This window comes from Rhinolophus ferrumequinum, chromosome X (genome assembly GCF_004115265.2).
Source record: "Rhinolophus ferrumequinum isolate MPI-CBG mRhiFer1 chromosome X, mRhiFer1_v1.p, whole genome shotgun sequence".
NCBI lineage: Eukaryota > Metazoa > Chordata > Mammalia > Chiroptera > Rhinolophidae > Rhinolophus > Rhinolophus ferrumequinum.
The window spans coordinates 100,539,036-100,558,524 of NC_046284.1; the positions used below are offsets into that span (position 1 = coordinate 100,539,036).

General features: G+C 36.6%; 1 protein-coding gene across 6 annotated transcripts in view; it reads left to right on the forward strand.

The window, feature by feature from the left end:
- The window catches only part of DMD (dystrophin), a 2,143,628-nt gene that overhangs the window by 1,097,519 nt on the left and 1,026,620 nt on the right, over positions 1-19,489 (forward strand). The gene's annotated exons all lie outside the window — the stretch shown is intronic.

Below are 19,489 nucleotides of genomic sequence, written 5' to 3' on the forward strand. Positions count from 1 at the left end.
TTAAAGATTGTTACAGAAAGAAAAAGGGGCCTGTTTTGGTCTAGGCAAATAGACTCTAAGTGCTTCCAGAAGCAATCTCCACTGGGTAATGCAGGCTGCGCGTGGAGTGGAATTGAGTCCAATCCTTGATCCAGCAGAGCTTCAGCCCAGGTTTTCTTTAGAGCCTTTGCTACACACAAAGTTGGCTGATGTGCCATTCAGCATCCCAGCAGCTCTTTCTCTTCACACTAGCAATGGCAAAGCTTTGTGCGGAGGCATTGCTGGCTGCTCTGAACTAAAACCATCCGTGGGGACCGTAAGAGGTTTTTTGCACGCCTTATTAAGGTAGGCAATAGTGTGTGTGTGTGTGTGTGTGTGTGTGTGTGTGTGTGTGTGTGTGTGTTTGTATGTGTGTACCTAAAAGCCGGAAGACATCTGTTGAGAGGAAAGTGCTCTTCTGTGAGTCTGGCTACCTCGATGTAAGTCTTCTATTCTGATGCAGGAGTGTGTGAGCAGTAGGTGGGAGGAGATGCTTTTGTACTTGGAATGCTGAGGTCCAGATTAAGTGGTATTGCACTAGCTAGTTAAAGGCAGAATAAAGGGCTGGGGATCAAAGCATTGGAAAATACATCCTTCCATTATTTCTCTGCTCTCAAGTTAAACCACATCATTGTAGGATAAATTAAAAAAAAAAAATCAGCAGTGAAGGCAAGTAGCCCAAATGTAAGGTTCTTTGAGCAGCTCTGGTTGTTTTGAAGTCCCCTTACGGCCAATTTTTTTGGCTCCTCAGGAGGGGGCGATTTATATCCACTTTCCTCTCCTGGAGCATTTCCTTCTTCTGTACTCCAACAGGGAACAATAGAGTTTAACAGTAACAGGCAATTTTTTTTTTCGACGCTTGTGCCCTCTTCTGCTTTTAAAGGTGTTTTGAAAAAGCCTCCTGCTAAGGGAATCTTGGTGCCTGTATGTTAAGGTAGCAATTAACTTTTAGTACTAGCGCTTACATTAAATTTTCTCTTTCTGCTTTACTAAAGCAGTCATTAAAATTCAGTGGGAGTAGCATCAAACTTTATCATAAAAATCTGCTTTGTTTAGAGCACCTTGATTTTTTTGAAAGCTGCCTTCTCAGTTTATATATCATACATTGCTGCCTTTCTTAGAATATTAAAATTCTTTGTGCCCCAACGTTAAGAAGCATTGGGTTGAATCTCTGTATTGTGTTTTATTTGAGCAAAAATACTGTTCTCAAAAGTTTGATTTGTTCAATTCAAGTTTTAAGATGTACATTTTTTTTGAACAAATTATTTGAGTCAGACACTATGACATCGCATGCCTCTTTATTTCAAGTACACTTGCAATTAACGTGTGGTTAGATGATAAAATAAGATGATTTATCTTTTATTTACAGTTGAAAAAGTTATTAAGGGGGTTTTTTACTTCCAGTAAGAGTTTAGAAAAGACAGTGAAAACAGGTAACTGGATTTGGAAGGTATCTTTACACTTCTAAATTTTACGTTTATTCACTTGGGGTGTGATTTCATCATTGCAAATATCTCTGCCTTGAAGTAAATGCATTATTTACAATGTATGCTGTGTTTTAATAAAGAGGAAACAGTTATGGACTCTCTGTTGTACATTTGAATGCTGTAAAAAATTGGCTATATTTATAACCTTTTTCTCTCATGAGGTTTACTTTGAAAATGAAGCATGCTCAATAATAGGCTACCATTTAGCTTCTGTGTTTTAAATGTAAATGATGTCAATGTGGTTATCACATCTGGAATGCATGGGGAGCAAAGATACCAAGTTTTATTATTTAGATTAAATTGTAGAATTGCAGATTGATATTTTTCAATGCATTTTCATTATAGTTTCTGCCATGGAGGCAGCGTGAGGGCTTTCAGGAAGATGGAGTGCTGTAATTACCAGGTGCGCACGTTCATTAATCCTGCCTGGCTAGAGAAAGCTTCAAGTTCTTCTCCAGTGGCCCATTCGTAAAGCTATAAATATCTAAATTGTGTCAGCCAAGAAGTCACACAGAATGGTGGCTCTTTTTGAGTTCAATTTCATGCACTGTTGCTTTGGTCTTGTGAGGAAAGCTCTGAATTCCTTAGGATGGTCTTGCTTGTAAAGTTCCAAAAACAACATATCAAATCATTGAGGATTTACTTTAAAATACACACTCTTCTTTCACAAGTAGGTGTTTGCAGTAATGTGGATCATAAAATATTTAATAACATAGTTTAGTTCTTTTTCTTTAGCGCTCCTCTTTTTATTTTGTATAATCAAGATTATAGCTAAGATTTTGGTGATTTTTAAAAAGGATTTATGGCTAACGATCCAACAATCTTCATACTGCTTCAAACCTGAGTACCCTCGTATATTATCTTCAATAGTAGAATGTTTGCTTTGCATGTGGAGGCTACGTAAGATTTGGTCTAAAATAATATTTTGCAGTGTTCCTTAAGAGGGGTTACTTACTTATTAAATATCCCTTAATAAAGAGAATTCCAAAGAGGCATTTTCCATGCACAAACAATAGAGAAATATAAATTAATGTAAATAAAAAGTACAGCGATATACTCCAGTAATACCTTTCTTCTTATATATTCCATTTTCTCAATTGAAATAACTAAACTAATAGAGACATTATCAAGTAACCTGTTATTTCTTCAAAATACACCTAGGAACTCATCTACTAAGAACATCTTGAGAGTGAATATAACTCTCTTCACTGGAATGATAACATTTAACACACACACAGAGAAATGTATCTTTTAAAACTCGTGATATTGTTTCCTTTGTATGCTCTAAAATAAAGTAGAACCAGCACCTATTTAAAGTGAGTATACAAAATGTATTTATATTTTACTAGTTTACTCTGAAGGTCCAAAATGTTATTAATGTCATTTTCTAATTCTTTCCTATATTTGAATGTGTTAGTCACTGGAAATTCTTAAGATATTAATTGTAGAGGATTTTGTCCAGAATATTTACGATTACATTCTTTACCCCTTTATGTTGCAATTTCAAAACCTGTGGATTTTTTTTTTTACCTTGAAAATGACATTAATTAGTATGACCTTAAAACAAGTGTCCAAGAGCACTTTTATTCTCTGGAAGATGTAGTAACCACACACTTACAGTCAGTAAAAGAAAGGGCAGGTCATAATTCTACTGGAATTTGAGTACAAAATTTTATGTGTGTGTGTGTGTATTGTGGGTGTGTTATCTAAAAAGATAAGTGAAGAGACAAACACAGGATCCAGGAACTTTGGCTTATGGCTTTTATTTTCTAAAAATCCAGTAAAGTCCCTGTGCATTTCCTTTCTCAAAGTACGTTAGGAACTGGCCAGTGCCATCATCAGATTAAAGATCAGTATACTTATAAGAAGGAGAAAACTTGTTAGTGAAAGCCAAGCCTTTTTGAAAACAATAGTTACCAAAAAAACAAAAACAAAAAACCAATGGTTACAACTTTTGCAAAAATATGAATGCTATGCGTTTGCACAACGGCACTGTTTTTAAAACATCAATTTCTAACAGTTACCTACTTCCAAATCGAATGTACTCACTACCTTGAAGGAACATTGCAGTATGTTTATATGTGGTATGCATCTTAAAAGAAAACTGGAACAAAATCACAGAGAAACTCCTTCTGCTTTCCTTTCTCTGTTGAAAAAGTGTTTTAACAATTTGAATTGAACATTATGTTTACCGTTTTGTGTGTCTGCCCATATGCACATGCATTCATCCTCACAAGAGCATGGGTGGTCACAGGCCAGGGCTGTGTGTGCTCTGTCTTTGGTCTAGGGAAAAAGCAGTGCAGTCTGAGAGTGCCAAATTAATAACTGCCTTTTCAAGATGGCAGACAAAGTGAATGAATTGCACCCAATTTCCAACTTCAAGAAATTTTCTTTCTGGAGACTAGAAATCTTGGTGTGCCCATAATAGTGAAGACTCAGTGTATCCCTAATAAAATAGAGGAGAGAAAGGAAAACCATAATAGCCCAGAAACAACAGCACAAAGTAAACCGTGGCTCTTTGACCTGTGGGTGAGCATCTCTGTAATATCAGTAAGTGTCTCCATGGATTTCGAATGATGTTCAAGAACGCCCTCTTCTAGAGATGACAGTGGAGTAAGAATGGCCAGTCGCTAGCTCCTGCTGCTTGTGCTTATGAAAATGTAGATAATAGGGAGGAATCATGGTGTTTTCCAGAAGGAGCAGGCTTGTTTCATGGCCTGACGATATAACAATGCCTCCAGAAAATTCAAACTGCAAAAGGGACAGCTGAGGTCACTCCCTAGCTGGTTGTTACTTTGTCACTGAACTTGGGCCACACCCCTCACCTCCAGAGGCAGCAAACAAGTGTATAACTCCAGACCTCAGGCAGCCCAGAAACTCACTCTTACCCCGCAAGGAAAGGAGAGTTATCACATCACTTAGCCATTTCCTGTATGCTCCTAATTTGGGGCAGTGGGGAGGGAAAACTTTTCTTACAGGGGCTAAGATTTTTTTGTGGTGTCATAAAAATGTAATTCTAAGAAGGTAGTTCAGTCTCTCTACAGCTGTTTCATCTGTTCTAAATCAACCTCAGCTTTTTTCTAGCTTAAAAAAATGTACAATAGTCATGCATACTCACTGGAACAGGTCAAACAAGTGACATAGAGAAAGATGAAATATTCTGCCCAGCCTCTCTCCTAATATTAGCATTTAGGTAATACGTGCTTCTCCATCCATTTTCATCCAAGCCTAAATTTTCATCCAAGGATAAGGAGATGCCCCAAGTTCGTTGAGACCCAGGATCGCTTGCTGTGCTTACTCTTCTCCATAGCTGTTGCTCTTTGTTGACTGTACTCTGTAAAGGTATTGAGAACAGGTGCTCTCACTCGTGCTAGCAAAAGACACTCACGGACTGCTCGCATCAGCACCTATGAAAGGAATATCCACATCGGACGGATCATGAAAGAAGTCAGAAACAACCTTTCTGTTACCATTCTTCGTACTTGTGTTATCAGGAAACAGACCATCTTATCCTTAATAGCTAATGGGTGCTGCCCTTGGTTTTTGTCTTTTAAGATTCTTGCCCAACACTTGTAGCCGTAAAGTTGGTGAGAATGTTGCTTCTTCTGTGGTGCCCAGACCCTGGGATAGCCACCCTCACCTCCACAAACGGTGCTAGGAACCCAAGTGCTGTATAGGCTTTGGAGTTACATACAGCGGTGGTATCCCGATGTAGGTGTTATCCCAGCAGCAGCACTGGTGCCGGTGATAGGCAAAAATACTTGGTGATGTGGCGTTTCGCTTTCCACGTGCTGTGCACACAGTCGCCATCATCAATTGAGTGTTGCTGTGTGGCAGTGCCCGGGCTCAGTGCTGTGCACACGTCACGCATTTCATCCTCATGGCAACACTTGATACTGTTTCTATTCTCAAATGAAGAGACATGTTCTGTGTAGGTGATGATGTTAGTGCTCCACTTTTATCCCTTCACATCCATTTAATATTTTCCTGGGGTGCTTTCATCCCAGCAGCCAGCACCTGCATCGGTTTGTTGGAGGGCTGCCCTCAGGCTGCCAGAGCCCAATTGGTCTGCTCAAAGGGAGAACCGACTGTGCCTTGGAATTTGCGTCCTTGTGTGTGGGGAGCCCTTCATCAATGACTGCTGGTCGCAAAGGCACAAATACCAGAGCGTTTTTGCCTGCAGTTGAGAAATTCAGAAGTGTGATGTACACGGTCACCCTGAACTTTTGTGCCGCACCCAGGGATGGACTCTTTCCCTTCCCAGTCCCGTTTTTCTACTCCTTTACCATTGTTTCCTAAAAACATGTCCTATTAGATCACTTTGACATGAAGCCTTATCTCAGACGCTCCCTTTAGGAAACCTGAACTAAGAGATTCTCTACATGTGAAATGTATTGGTAAAAATGTCCAGACTGTCTCAGTAAGTGGCCGATATAAGACCTACCCATGTATTTCCAAGTCTGTATGTTTGTCTATAAGTAGTAGAGTCTATTGCAATTCATTTATCAACCTTTATTGTTTTTTTTCAGTTAAATTTATTGCGGTGACAATGGTTAGTAAAATTACATAGGTTTCAAGTGTGCAATTCTGTAACACATCATCTATGTACCACATTGTGTGTTCACCACCCAGAGTCAGTTCTCCCTCCGTCACCATATATTTGATCCCCCTTTACCCTCTTCTACAAATACCTATTGTAAGCCTGTTTTCTGACATATTATATTTATAGCATAGTCAGGATATTATAGTTAGTGAATACTTTATATTTGTACACCGGAGACACTATTGACTTTTCTGGGCCACAGTTCCTTCATCTGTAAAATGGGCACATTAATGCTGCCTACCTCAGAGCTTAATTATGAGAACTAATAAAATGATACATGTAAACTGTCGAGAATCCCATTTAGCAATTACTCATTCTCATTAAGCGTTACCTTTTTTATGAGTATTGATACTCGGGTGTCTAATATCAACTATATAGATTTATTGATATTAAAAGGTAAAATTCCTATGCAAAGAACGGGAACTACTGCTGTAGGCACTGAAAGTTGACCCGCGTCTCACTAGGTGCCTGACTGCTGGCTCTGAGAATCCCTTTAGCCTTGGCTCAACAAGGGAAAACCTTGGAGACATTTCTGCTAGACTCAGCAGATCAATTTAACAAAGGTGAATGGCATTTTGCTTGAAACGTATTTAGCCATAGCTGCCTTTTGCTAATTTCATAATTTGTAGTTTTTAGTAAGAATTAAGCACTCTTTTAAAAAGTAGTCTATAATAAAATGCGTATCAATCTGTCACTTTATTATTTTAACCACATCAGAGGAAGTATTCAGTGTGAAGACAGTAGCCAAGTGAACTCTTCCTCTTCTAATGCTCTGAAAGTATTTTAGCAGTGGGTAAAATTGCTGCAATTTATATTCATCAAATTGCATGATTTGACTTATTTTAGAAAAGTGATTAACTTCTGAAGAGAAGTCTTCAGAGGCATTCAAATGAGTACAAGTTAGCACCACTAGTATACATGAAGTTCATTTAAAAATACGCAGCTAGAAAATATATTTAGCTATGGTATTTCTACAAAGATTAATTCCCATTTCATTTTGCAGGAATTTATTTTGTATTTATGAGTGTCTATAGGCTGCCAGTGTAAAGAACAATTATCACCTCATCTTTTACAATAATTTTTTTTAATCAAAAGGAGGGTATTCTGGAAAAAAATGAAACAGATCATGTCTTTCTACACTGTTAATAAGCTAATTCACAAGTCAGCCCTTAATTGTCATAGGTGGGGGGGTCTTACATTTATTTATTCCTGACAAGCTTATTAAAAGTGATATGAACAATTTCAAGACAGTATCGACTAGTAAAGTAACAATTAACTTATAAGTAATTTTCCAAATATCTTAAACTTTATCTTCATTTTCAACTTCTTAAAAAATATTGTTTTCTTATTACTGAAGTAATACAATCCAGTGTATTAGTAGTAATAGTAATAATAATAATAATAATAATAATAATAATGGTAATAATAGTAGTAGTAATAATAATAATAATATAATATCATCTAACATGCATAGATTTAAGTAACTTACATGGACGTACTTATTTAATCTTCTAAAGAAACCTGTGAAAGATATCACCATTATTCCTATCACTATTATTCCTTCCTCATGTTAAAAATGAGGAAGTAGAGATACAAGTAAATTAAGTAATTTGTTTGAGTCCAAACAGCAAATAGCAAAGTGAGAATTCAAATCCAGGCAGTAAGATTATAGGGCTAGCTTTCTTATCAGAATGCTACTATGAAAACCTAAGAACCAGTTGGAAACCATAATTAACATTTTGGTGTATATCTTTCTGGCCTTTTCTTTATGCTGACACATATGCTGTATATACACAAAGACTCAAAAAATCCCTATTTACTACTTATTTTTCCTGTTAACTTTACAATGTAGTTTATACAGCTGTATTATTTGATATTGCTTACTTTTTTAAATAAAAGATACATGTTTGTCAGTTGTCAACTTATCTGCTCCTAATTAAAGGAGCATGAGATGATCCTGATTTATACATATAATCAATCAATCAAGGTGTTCACCCAAGGCCATATGTGAATCAGTACAGTATATAATTGGTTCACTGCATATTACATGTATCAAAAATATGATACCTCTAATAGAATGATAATAAAACAAATACTTTGAGATCTATTTTCAAGCATAACTTGGTCATTTATTAGTTATGTGACCTAAGGTAACTCATTAACTCAGTATTCCAGACATGAATAGAAGGATTATCTAGGACAAATTGCAAATAATACAAACCTAGGTGAGGGATCGAGCTGGTGGGATGTAAATGAAACAAGACTGGCCCTGAGTTAATAGTTGCTATAGCTGGGTGGTGAGCTTATGGAGCTTCATTGTACTATGCTGTCGGCTTTTATATGTATCTACCAATTCACATATAAAAAGTTAAGAAAGAAGGGTAATCATTCTTGACTTATTTCATAGAGTTATGGAAAAATCAAATGATGATTTATTATAAAGCTGTAAAAACCTTATCAGTACATGTAAGATATTATTTGAGAATGACATATTTTGATTTTTATCCTCAAAAGAAGATGCATTTAATAGACTGTGTTACATGGAGGAAATATAAGTTGTACATAGTGAGAGAAGGAAGGTAAACATTACACACTTGGTCCAACAGCCATCACTGTGAGTTCACTAGCACATTTTCCAATTTGTTGTATCATTCCTGCTATGTAAAAATAAAATAGATATGTTTGCTCAGTTGAGATAGTCTAGTGTCATGGAAAGATCTCGTTAGACAGTTAGGCAGATCAAAATGATGGTCATGTTGATGATAAAGAAGAACGTAACAATAGTGGTAATACTAACTAAGAATGATGACAGCTACTTTCTATTGGGTTATATTGTGCCAGACATTCTGCGTAGCATCGTCACGCATTGTGTCTTTAATCATCACAGCAACACTATGAGGTATAAGTACCACCATGACGGGCAAACTGAGGCCCACAGAGATGGCTCGGCAAGTAAATGTTGAAGCTGGAACAGACATCCTGCTGGCAATAGTTCTGGTTTCCGTTCTTGCCTCGGCTGCTTCTCGGCTCTAGGGCCTTGGGCAATTCAAACACATATGCTAAGTCTTGGTCTTCTCATCTGTAAAATGGTGCCTAAAACAAATACCTAGAAGGATTATGTTCATGATTACATGTCTTACAGTGTTGTGAAACATCTATGTTCAGACACTTAGAGGGTGCCCAATAACAGATAGCTCTCATTATTAGGCAATATCTAATGTGTGCATAAAAACTACATGTAACTGTGAAAGAGCCAAATAACAACTACAATGAAAAATAATGAACATTTCTTGAGCTCTTACTATGTGTCAGGATTAACTAACTTAGTGCTCACAATAATTCCGTAAGATAGGTACTAATATTATCCCATTTTCTATATCAAAAAAACTGAAGGAAGAGAAGCTAAGTAATTTGACAAAGATTATATATGCTATATATCCATTCTTATGACTGCTGGCTTTCTGTCCTTCCATCCATTCATCCACCCACGTAATTTTCTCTCTCTCCACCTCCTTCTCCATCTCCACCTCTCTACTTTTTATCTAACTACAGTTTTTCTATGAACACCTTTTGCAGAATTATAGGACTTAAAAAGAATCTTCAGGTTCACTTTCTCTTGATAAAAGACCACACTGAGAATTAAAAATGCAATAATCACTGTTCTATGCACATACGGAAGGAATGTCCTAAGTAATAGAGATACCCAGTATTAAATGATAGTCACGTCGTTAAAATTTACACAGCAGTTTCATGTACGTTATCTCACTTGACTCTTACCACAATCTGTGGGGCTGCTGTTATTATTTTTCCTGTTTTATAGGTTAGATTTCCTGTTTTGTAGGTTAGGCTTCAATTAAAAGTGTAGTTAATACATATGCTGATGTTTTACTCTTATAACCCCACTGATAAATCAAAGCACTGATGAATGAAACTAATAGGGAAATAATTCCTTTGATATTAGTATTAAATTGTAATCATATCATTCATTTCTATTTGTGAATTTCAAGAGGCCACAATGTGGCTTCTCTGACATCCGTTTGAATTCATTTAGGTATTATAATTAGAAAGTAATCTGTACGTTATCTAACATGTGAATGCACATGCACATGGAGATAATATAACAGAGTAAGAAATGGCGGTATCCTGCCCTTTGTGATTTTTAACGTACAGGAAATCACTGTTGTCTTCGAGACCGATGCAATACACTGTTTGAGGAGCATGTACTCTTTCTAGAATACCAACACATTTTAACATAGTTCTCTCATAGTGCAGCTGAGCAGGAAGCCCTCAGAGCCATTCGCTACTGCAAGGAGCAGGCTGTGCTGAACTTAAAACACCTTTCTTTTCCATCTCTTTGGAACTGTTTTCTTCTTAGAGACTTCAAATGCCGCTACATTTAGCAGGAGTTGGGGGCACACTCAGGTATATTTCAGTGCGAGTCCCAGCGACTAAGTACGTATGTTGCCGCTATTTACAGTATTTTTGTGTGTATGTGCCTTATGTATCATGCATTGCATGTTGTGAAAATAGTGTTGTTATTCACAGGAATAAACCCACTCCCAGCAAAATCCTAACAATGACTGATTTTCAAATAATTTACGCACAGGTAGTAGCATGGGTTTGAATATATATCCAGTTACAGACCTTTGTTATTTTTACATCTCCATCACGTTGTTTGCGCCAGTGAAGATTTTGTTTGCTTTTTCATTTATGATTTTTATATTTTTAAAAGAAGATGAATTTCAAAATGTGAATCTTACCTTTGATAGACAAGTATGTCCTTGCCTAATCGCGTCATATAATTTAGCATAATGATGGTGAGGTTAAACCTATGTTAAATTCATTAAACCTATGTTAAATACACTATAGCCATCATGATTTTATTTATTATTCTGTTTCCATTTTTCCTTTTACCAAAGATCCTAGTGAGTATACTCTTTTGGCTTTGCCTATAAATTTATTATAATATGGTGTCATAATAAGATAAATCACACCTTTCACATAGCACCCACATATGTATCGCTGCTAAGTACTATTGACATAAACGAATTAGAAGGAACTTTTATTTAAATCATATTTTAAAGTATTTTGTCAGAAATATTACTTTGGGAATGTCTCTATAACAACGTCTATATAATAAGCATTCTAAGGTTTGGTATGCCTTTACTTTTGGTACTAATTTAATAGGAAAAGTAATGGGGAATCCAGACCATTTTCATGATGGCATCCAGAGAGAATCGACCCATGCTCTAATAGTCCCCAAGTTTCTATTAAAACCTGAGTGAGCATCCGAATGAGTGGAATGGAGAAGCGTTCAGCTTTAAAGGTGGCAAATTTGAGACGATTCTATGACAACAGAACTGTGCTGGAGGGAAATTACTTGCAGCATCTCCTATAATTGTGTCACCTAGATTTTGCCTTAGGGATTTCTGGATTTCCAGAAAACACCATGACCTCAAATGCTGTATCGTAATAGAGAATAGAAGTGGATTCGGAGAATTATTTACCCACAGCTTATGGGGCATAGGCAAGTCTTAAGAGTTTGTTAGGTTCCCAGCACAAAGATGTTTTCCTGTATCTTACAATGATGTTGGAGATACAAGGTTTGAATTACATACAGTAACCAATTAGTGAGCATTGGTCTTCAGTAACTAGTAGGCACTTAACATAGAGGGATTGATTTGTACTTTTCATCATAGTAAGAGAACCAGGCAGCCTACAACATACAATTAGTTGCGATTATTTGAATTGAATGGGTTTAATGGGCAGGGTCAACTCCTTGATTAATAAATGAGCCTAGCCCAATCCGCCTTGCTCCGTGAGAGTGAACTGTACTGTTAATCTGCAGGTTTTGCAAAATGAGTGGTTCAGTCAAAGAGTTTTATTGCAATTCAGAGTAATGAATTCCTGTGCAGATGTGTTTAGTAGTTAGGGAAAGATTCATTTGGGGAGGGGAAACCAGCTCTGACTTTTAATCATATTTAATATATTAGTATTAAGCTCCTAACACAGGATTCTGTGTTAGGTACTGAGGATACAACAATTAAACAAATAAGACATGAAGACCAGGGTCTGGTAGACTTAGAAAAGTCATCGAAGTGTAGTGAAGAGAAAGTAGAAAAGGTGCTCCAAGCAGTGTGGGCAAATCCAGAGGCAGGCTGGAGGATCCTATAACTAGAGTGTAATGAGAAGAAAACCGTGTTGAGTGAAGGATGATTTGGGGAATGTCAGATAAAACATTAAGCTTGAATGCTGAACTAAGACCCAATGATAGACTAGATTGCATTGACACATTGACAGTAGATTCTTAAATAATAGTGGTGGGGTGATGGTGATGAATGTAACTATTATTCTTTATGCCTCGTGGTTAACATGCAAGATATTATTCCAACAATCATACATAGAGCTTTAGCTTTATATCTTTGAGGATACTGAGGCTCAGCAATTAAGTCATATTCTCAAGGTCACAGAGCAAAGAAGTAAAAAATCTGAAATTTAGAATCATTATGTCTGGCTTCCAAGACTGTACAAGTGTTTCTCCTTTTTGTGAAGAAGGGTAGGGATGGTTCCATTTCATCGTGGAATGAATCAGATTTTCTTTTAACTATAATGCCTCACATTAGTGAAGAATGTAAGATATTCTGTTCATTATTCTTAACCATGATTTTGCTTAATCTTCCCCAATTTTTTGTGAGATGGGTAGTGTAGATACCATCCAGGGAAACCCAAAGGAACTCAGCAAGTGCAAGTAGAAGAACCAAATTTTAAAGCCTTTTGTCCAAACCTCTTCTTTTCTCAGAAGATGGAAGGGCAGTGAAGGTGGATGAGGTAGGATTGACTGACTATGCCCTATGCAATCATCTGAGAATACTCAAACAAAAGGAAAGTCAGCAAATCCCCCTTGATGTGAGAAGCTTTCACACGACCTGAAGAGTGTCTCTCTGGAGCAGACATTTCTCCTCTGCAGTTGTCTTTCTTCTATACTGTCTCAGGGCATCAAGGAAAGGTCCGACCACCTGGTGTAGGACCACCCCCTCCACCTCTACCATCCACTAACATTATTCTATAATTCAGTTTCTTGTCTCTATTCTCTCCAGCACTTATTTTCTGCCTCCTTGTTTTTGTTTGTCTCCAATTATGTAAGCATCATGAGCGAAGGTGCATTGTCAGTTACTTTATCGGTAATCCCCCGTGTCTAGCACCACTAGAGATACAGTCAGCCCTTGATATGTGTTTGTGGAAAGGATGAATGAATCAAGGAAGTCTGGCCCACATTCACTGTATCTTTTGTCTCCATCTCTCTTCGCCTGCATTGTTATCATCCTGCCAATCCGGTCTGTGCAGCTTGACCCAACAGATTTGATTTCCCAGAAAAATTTGCAGCTACTACCTGTCATCTTCAAAAGAGACCTCAAAGACCATCATTTCATGCAAAGCAGCCATAGAGTATTATTTTTTAATTAAAATTAAGGCTTTCTACAAGAGTATCTCTATTATTTTTTTCAAAGAAACTATGTAAGATCTCATGTATGTACTGAACTCTTTATATTGAGTTCTGGATTTTTTTCTTATAGATACTCTTTAACAGTCTATGAAGTGATTCCCTGATAAGTCCAGTACCCATCTGGCACCCTACACAATCTCTACAACCTATTATTGGTTATAGTCCCATACTGTATTTCACATCCCCGTGGCTATTTTGTGACTACCAATTTGCACTTTCTAATCTCTTCATAGACTGTGTAAATGCCTGACCACGGCTCTGTACACCTGAAGCTGAAGTTGAATAATATTGAATGTCAACTATAAATATATATAGTCACGGGATATAAAGCACAGCATAGGGAATATAGTCAGTGGTATTGTAACAGTTATATCTGTTGTCAGAAGGGGTAGCAGATTGGGGCAAGGGTTATCACTTTGTGAGGGGTGTAAATGTCTATTACATACCCTGTTTCCCCGAAAATAAGACCTAGCTGGACCATTAGCTCTAATGCGTCTTTTGGAGCAAAACTTAATATAAGACCCAGTCTCATATTATATTATATAAGACCGGGTCTTATATTATAGTAAAATAATATATTTATATTATATTATATTTAATATAATAATATATTTATAATATATTTAATTGTTATTTATATTTACTATAAATATGACATATTTATATGACATATAAATATGACATATTTATAGTAAAATAATATATTTCTATTGTATTATATAAGACCCGGTCTTATATTAATTTTTGCTCCAAAAGACACATTAGAGCTGATGGTCTGGCTAGGTCTCATTTTCAGGAAAACATGGTAGCTTTGTACACTTGAAACTAATGTTTAAAAAAATCCAAAAAGCTCGTATACATTTAGTAAACAAAAACATGTATTATTTGTCATTTTTTAAAAATGCTCTTTAACAACTGGTTCCTAAAAATAAGAATAAAATGTTTTCAGAGACCTAGAGAGCAAAGGAAAATAATAATTACAGGCTTAAGATTATTCATACTAATTGCCATTGAGTAAAGAGAGCACACTGAGGCCATCCAGAATTAACTATTTTTCATTCATTTAAAAATGCTGACGTGACTGCATAGGCAGTGATGGACTTAGTGACGAGGTGATCAGAACTCCTGTGTTCCAGGCAGAGGAATATCTCTAAGCTTTTGACTACTGTGAACTTGTCAAAAATGTAATTCCAATTACACATATGCTTACAACTGCAGGTTACATCTGCCTTGTGTGAGCAAAATTTAGTGGAAAAAGTGCCTAATTCCATTTTGTTTTAATAACCAGTATAATTGTGAAAATTGTTTGTCTAATACACTTTGATAACAGAAACTATATCAATATAAACTTTGGAAAGTGGCTTTAGTGCCTTTTTATAACTGAATTTTCTAATGTAATTTTACGTTGGGACGTAAATTTTACCTCCGTATTGACGATCTTCATATGCTGCTTTAAAAGGAAAAATTGTCTGTGATTTAATCCCATGGTGTGATCTTGTAAAGAAATTAACAATGTAAATGTGTCTAGACCATTTAAAAATTAATATGTTATAATTCAGCCCATTTAATTACTTCAGTTAAGCATCTCAGGAACAACTCAATTCCATTTTGAGGAATACAGTTTTCTAGATATATGCCCTAGCACCATGTTACCTTACCACATCATATGAAAGGTGAATTCAAATCACATCTTTAAATCTATTGCAAATTCAGTCATAACTTAAGATTAGTGCCTAAATATTGGCAGGTTTACAGAACTTGTATGTAAACAGAAGAGTAAATAAAACATGAGTGGAATAAATAATTTTAGTGTATCATTCACTTGCACAGAAAATTTAGTCATATCTTCCTCAGCCTTTTGAAGAAAATAGACCTCTTGAATCTTAACATAGCAATGTATATATTTTGTTTGTTTGTTTTTAGTATTGAAAAAGAAAAGCTTCATGCTAGGAATTATTTGGATTCTTCCTTTTCTCTCTCCTTTCTCTAATTATTTTCCTTTAATTTTTCTTAAAAGGCACAATGACTTTCTACAGGATTCTAATTATTTTAATTTTTTTTATTGTGAAGTAAGCATAGACTCACAAGGAGTTGAAAAATAGTACAAAGAGTTCCCGTGTATATATTACCCACCTTTCTCCGATGGTAACATCTTAAATAAACACATCACATTGTGAAACCCAGAAAAGGGATATTGGCACAATGCAATTAACTAGACTGCAGACCTTATTTGAATATCACCAGTTTTTGTACACATTTTGTATTGTATATTTTATGTGTTGTTGTGTGACATTTAATCACATGTATAGATTTTTTTTGAGTGGGCACTGTATTTTGTTTTTTTTAAAATTAAATTTATTTGGGTGTCATTAGTTAATAAAATGTATAGGTTTCAAGTGTACAGTTCTATAATACATCATCGATATATTGCATTGTGTGTTTATATGACTCTATATAGGTGGTGAATACATGCAGAAATTCGTATAAGCATCACCACAATCAAGAATCAGAACTGTTTCATCACCACAAAGGATTTTCATCACCACAGGATGATTTTTACAAACGAACCACAAGTGTGTCAAAGCCATTACTGTATTATATGGCAAATATGTTTTAAATGATTAAAACTTAGTGATCATGTCTTTCAGGGATAATACTGGGTTTCTCTCCCTAACCATGGTAATCCCGATGCATTGCTGTTGATGAATGTGAAAACATTCAATTCTTCTTGGCTCTACAAATATGTTGACTGAGACTGTAATATTTTGGTGTCTTCTGAAGAGGCATGTTTTGTTAATGATGATTTGAACATCGTGAGGACATCAGGAGCAGCCTAGGTTCGCAAAGAGTATCTGAGTCTCTTATATCCAGCTCAACCATAGACCCAGTGGGGACCATCTACTTAATTATCCCTCTGTAAAATTTGAAAAGTATGAAAATGACTGATATTTCCAGATTTTCCAGTACATATACTCTGGAAAGGTATAGCAATTTAGGAGCTGTGTTATCTCTTTTGGTTTCCAAAAAAGTTTCTTTTAATGTCCTAAGTCAGTCATTTACTAAATGATAGGGCAATTGGCTGTCCTTTTTGAATGGACTGATGACGATGCTGAATCAGCAGAGCAGCATATAGACAGTGCATTTTCTCCCTTGCAGTGAAAAAAGCGCTGGTAGCAATTAATCTATATGCCACACACTTGGCTTAGGCATGGTAGGGGAAGAAACAAATGGTCCTTGACTTTAGTATGGCACAATGGTTAGGAGCTGGGGCTTGAGATTCAGAATTTCAGCTCTGACACTCAGTAGTTGCGTCCTCTTGGCCAAGATATGAAAAGTGCCCTGCACCGTTCCTGGCATCTACCCATGACACACTCAGTATGTAATGGCTATTATTAGTCAAAGATCTTTTTTTTTTTTTTTTTTTCTGGGGGGGGTGTTTTTTTTTAATTTCTTTCTTTTTTCTTTTTTATTTATTTTTTTAATTTATTGGGGTGACAATTGTTAGTAAAATTACATAGATTTCAGGTGTACAATTCTGTATCACATCATCTATAAATCCCATTGTGTGTTCACCACCCAGAGTCAGTTCTCCTTTCATCACCATATATTTGATCCCCCTTATGTCAAAGATCTTAAAGGCTGGTTAATGAGGCAAATGATAGAAACAAGAGTCAATTAGATGAAGTAAAGTAATAAAGGGTTCATAGACTTAAAGGGGATTTAGAGGAGGAAGGGAAAGAAAACTAATATGCCCACTGTGTCCCAGATACTGTGCCAGGTGGCTTAGAAATCTTGTCTTGTGTTACCCTTACAAGAAATATGCATTGTGGCAGATGTTATTATTTTGAATTTTACGACTAAGTAAACCAAGACTTGATCATAATGTTAAGTGAGTTGTTTTGACAGTTATAGATTTGAATCAAAGTCTATATGACTCCAAAAATGGTACTTTTGTGGTTTGGAGTAGTGAAGGATGAATTCATGAAGAAGATGACTTGAAGGGTAGATATGACTTGATAAGGGAAAAATAGGGCAAGGGAATGATACGCTGAAACAGTGTCCTAAGTGAAGCTTCAGCGATGTGAGTCCAAATGGCATATGTGAGGTCTAATCAAGCAGCTCAGTGGTATCCAAACAACCGCTGTGTTAGAAACACTGGGGACAGGTTGGCTGGGGATTCAGGTGGGCAACTTTGGGAAAACTAGAGTCTAAGCAGGACTTTAATCCTTCCTCAGATTCACGTGAGGATATTTGCTAATATACAGATACCTGGGTCCCAGCAAGATCTACCAAAGCAGAATGCCTGGTGATATCACCCAGGGAATCATAGACAGCTGTCATTACTGGTCATGTGATAGGCAGGGCTGAGACTATAAATTATGTTACATAATTACCCATAGGGGTCACAGGAGGGATGACAGGTCCACCATATAGCAAACTCGTTTGTAAGCCAGGGCAAAGAGTTTTCAAGAATCAGGTTTTCCTCAGACTGAAGGCCTGGTCTAAATACAGCACCATGGACAGCTCAGAGGTAGCCTTGTTTCTCTAAGAACCTGAAATTAAATACTGTGCTTTCATCTGCAGGCAACTTTCTCTTTGGCTTTGCCAGCTCTGCCCTAGAAGGGATACCTTTAATTTTTTCAAAGGCCATCCCCTATTAATGCACGCCAACTTGTCCTTATCAGTCACACAGCGTCCGTGTATAATGACATGTCTGGTGGATGGATTAGGGTTTCCTTTGCAGAGTCAACGTTAGCTCACCCTCATTGTTAATGATGTTTTCTTTCATTAGAGTTGTTTTCCAGCCCTAGAGTTCTGTACTTCAAGGGGGTTCATGGCTCTCAGGAGTTCCTCTGACCTTGTAATTGATTTTCCCCCAGCATATCCTTTTTTGTCGATGGACATCAGATACTTGGTGTGTTGGCGATGGAATACACAAATAAGGTGGGAGGAATTAATGAGGGCAGCGATTCCAAGATTTAGATCTCCAAGATTAATCTCCTGTAGCTTAACTCAGTATTCTAAATGAGTTTAACATATTTGAGGCCAGAATAGCCCACATTTAAAAATCCTTTATGTTCTGTGTGCTAATGATGCATGTTTTAGATAATAGAGAGTTCTTTTCTAGATGGCAGTGAAAGACACATGGAGAGCTTTACTTTGTCCATGAGAAAATTAGAATGTGTATATCATGGGGTGGTTAGTTTTCAAAATCAGTTTAGATCACACAAAATGCCGATCCTGTTTTCTGAAGAGCAAATCAGAACCAAGTACAGGACTATGCCGTGTTCGAGTCACAATTCATCTCTAACATTTAGGAGTTTCTCAAGCACTGCTGCTTGTTCACTTTTACTAGTGATCTGCGTTAATTTGCTCCCTAGCTTTTTCTAGATTGACCTTGGTTGCCAGAAATGGAATGTTCTGCATAAAGGAACATATGCCCTATTGAAAGTAGCCTAAGTAGGGAGGAGAGTGTGACCAATTGCATAGGTAATAGGTAGTGACAACAGAGATATTATTCTAGTATAAATGCATTAAGTTTTTCTTTGCTCAGTGGATATCATATCTGAAGGCCTGGCTGGGACACACCAGATGAGACAGACCGAGAGAGGATAGAATGCCAATGGCCACCCAAATAGGAGGAACCAAATGTTGAAGCGACATACCCAAAAAGCAGCCATTTGAGTTTTAAAAGGTGGTTTACATAAAACACAGTGATAAATGTTACTAAGACAAAAACCGTGATTTCCAGCTATTGCCAACTGGGAAAAGTTAAATACCAGAAAATTCCGATAAAATATAAAGTCTATAATTTTCTATAGGTTTAATACTTAGTTCATGAAAATAGAGAATTGCTAATGATTTATATAATCACAT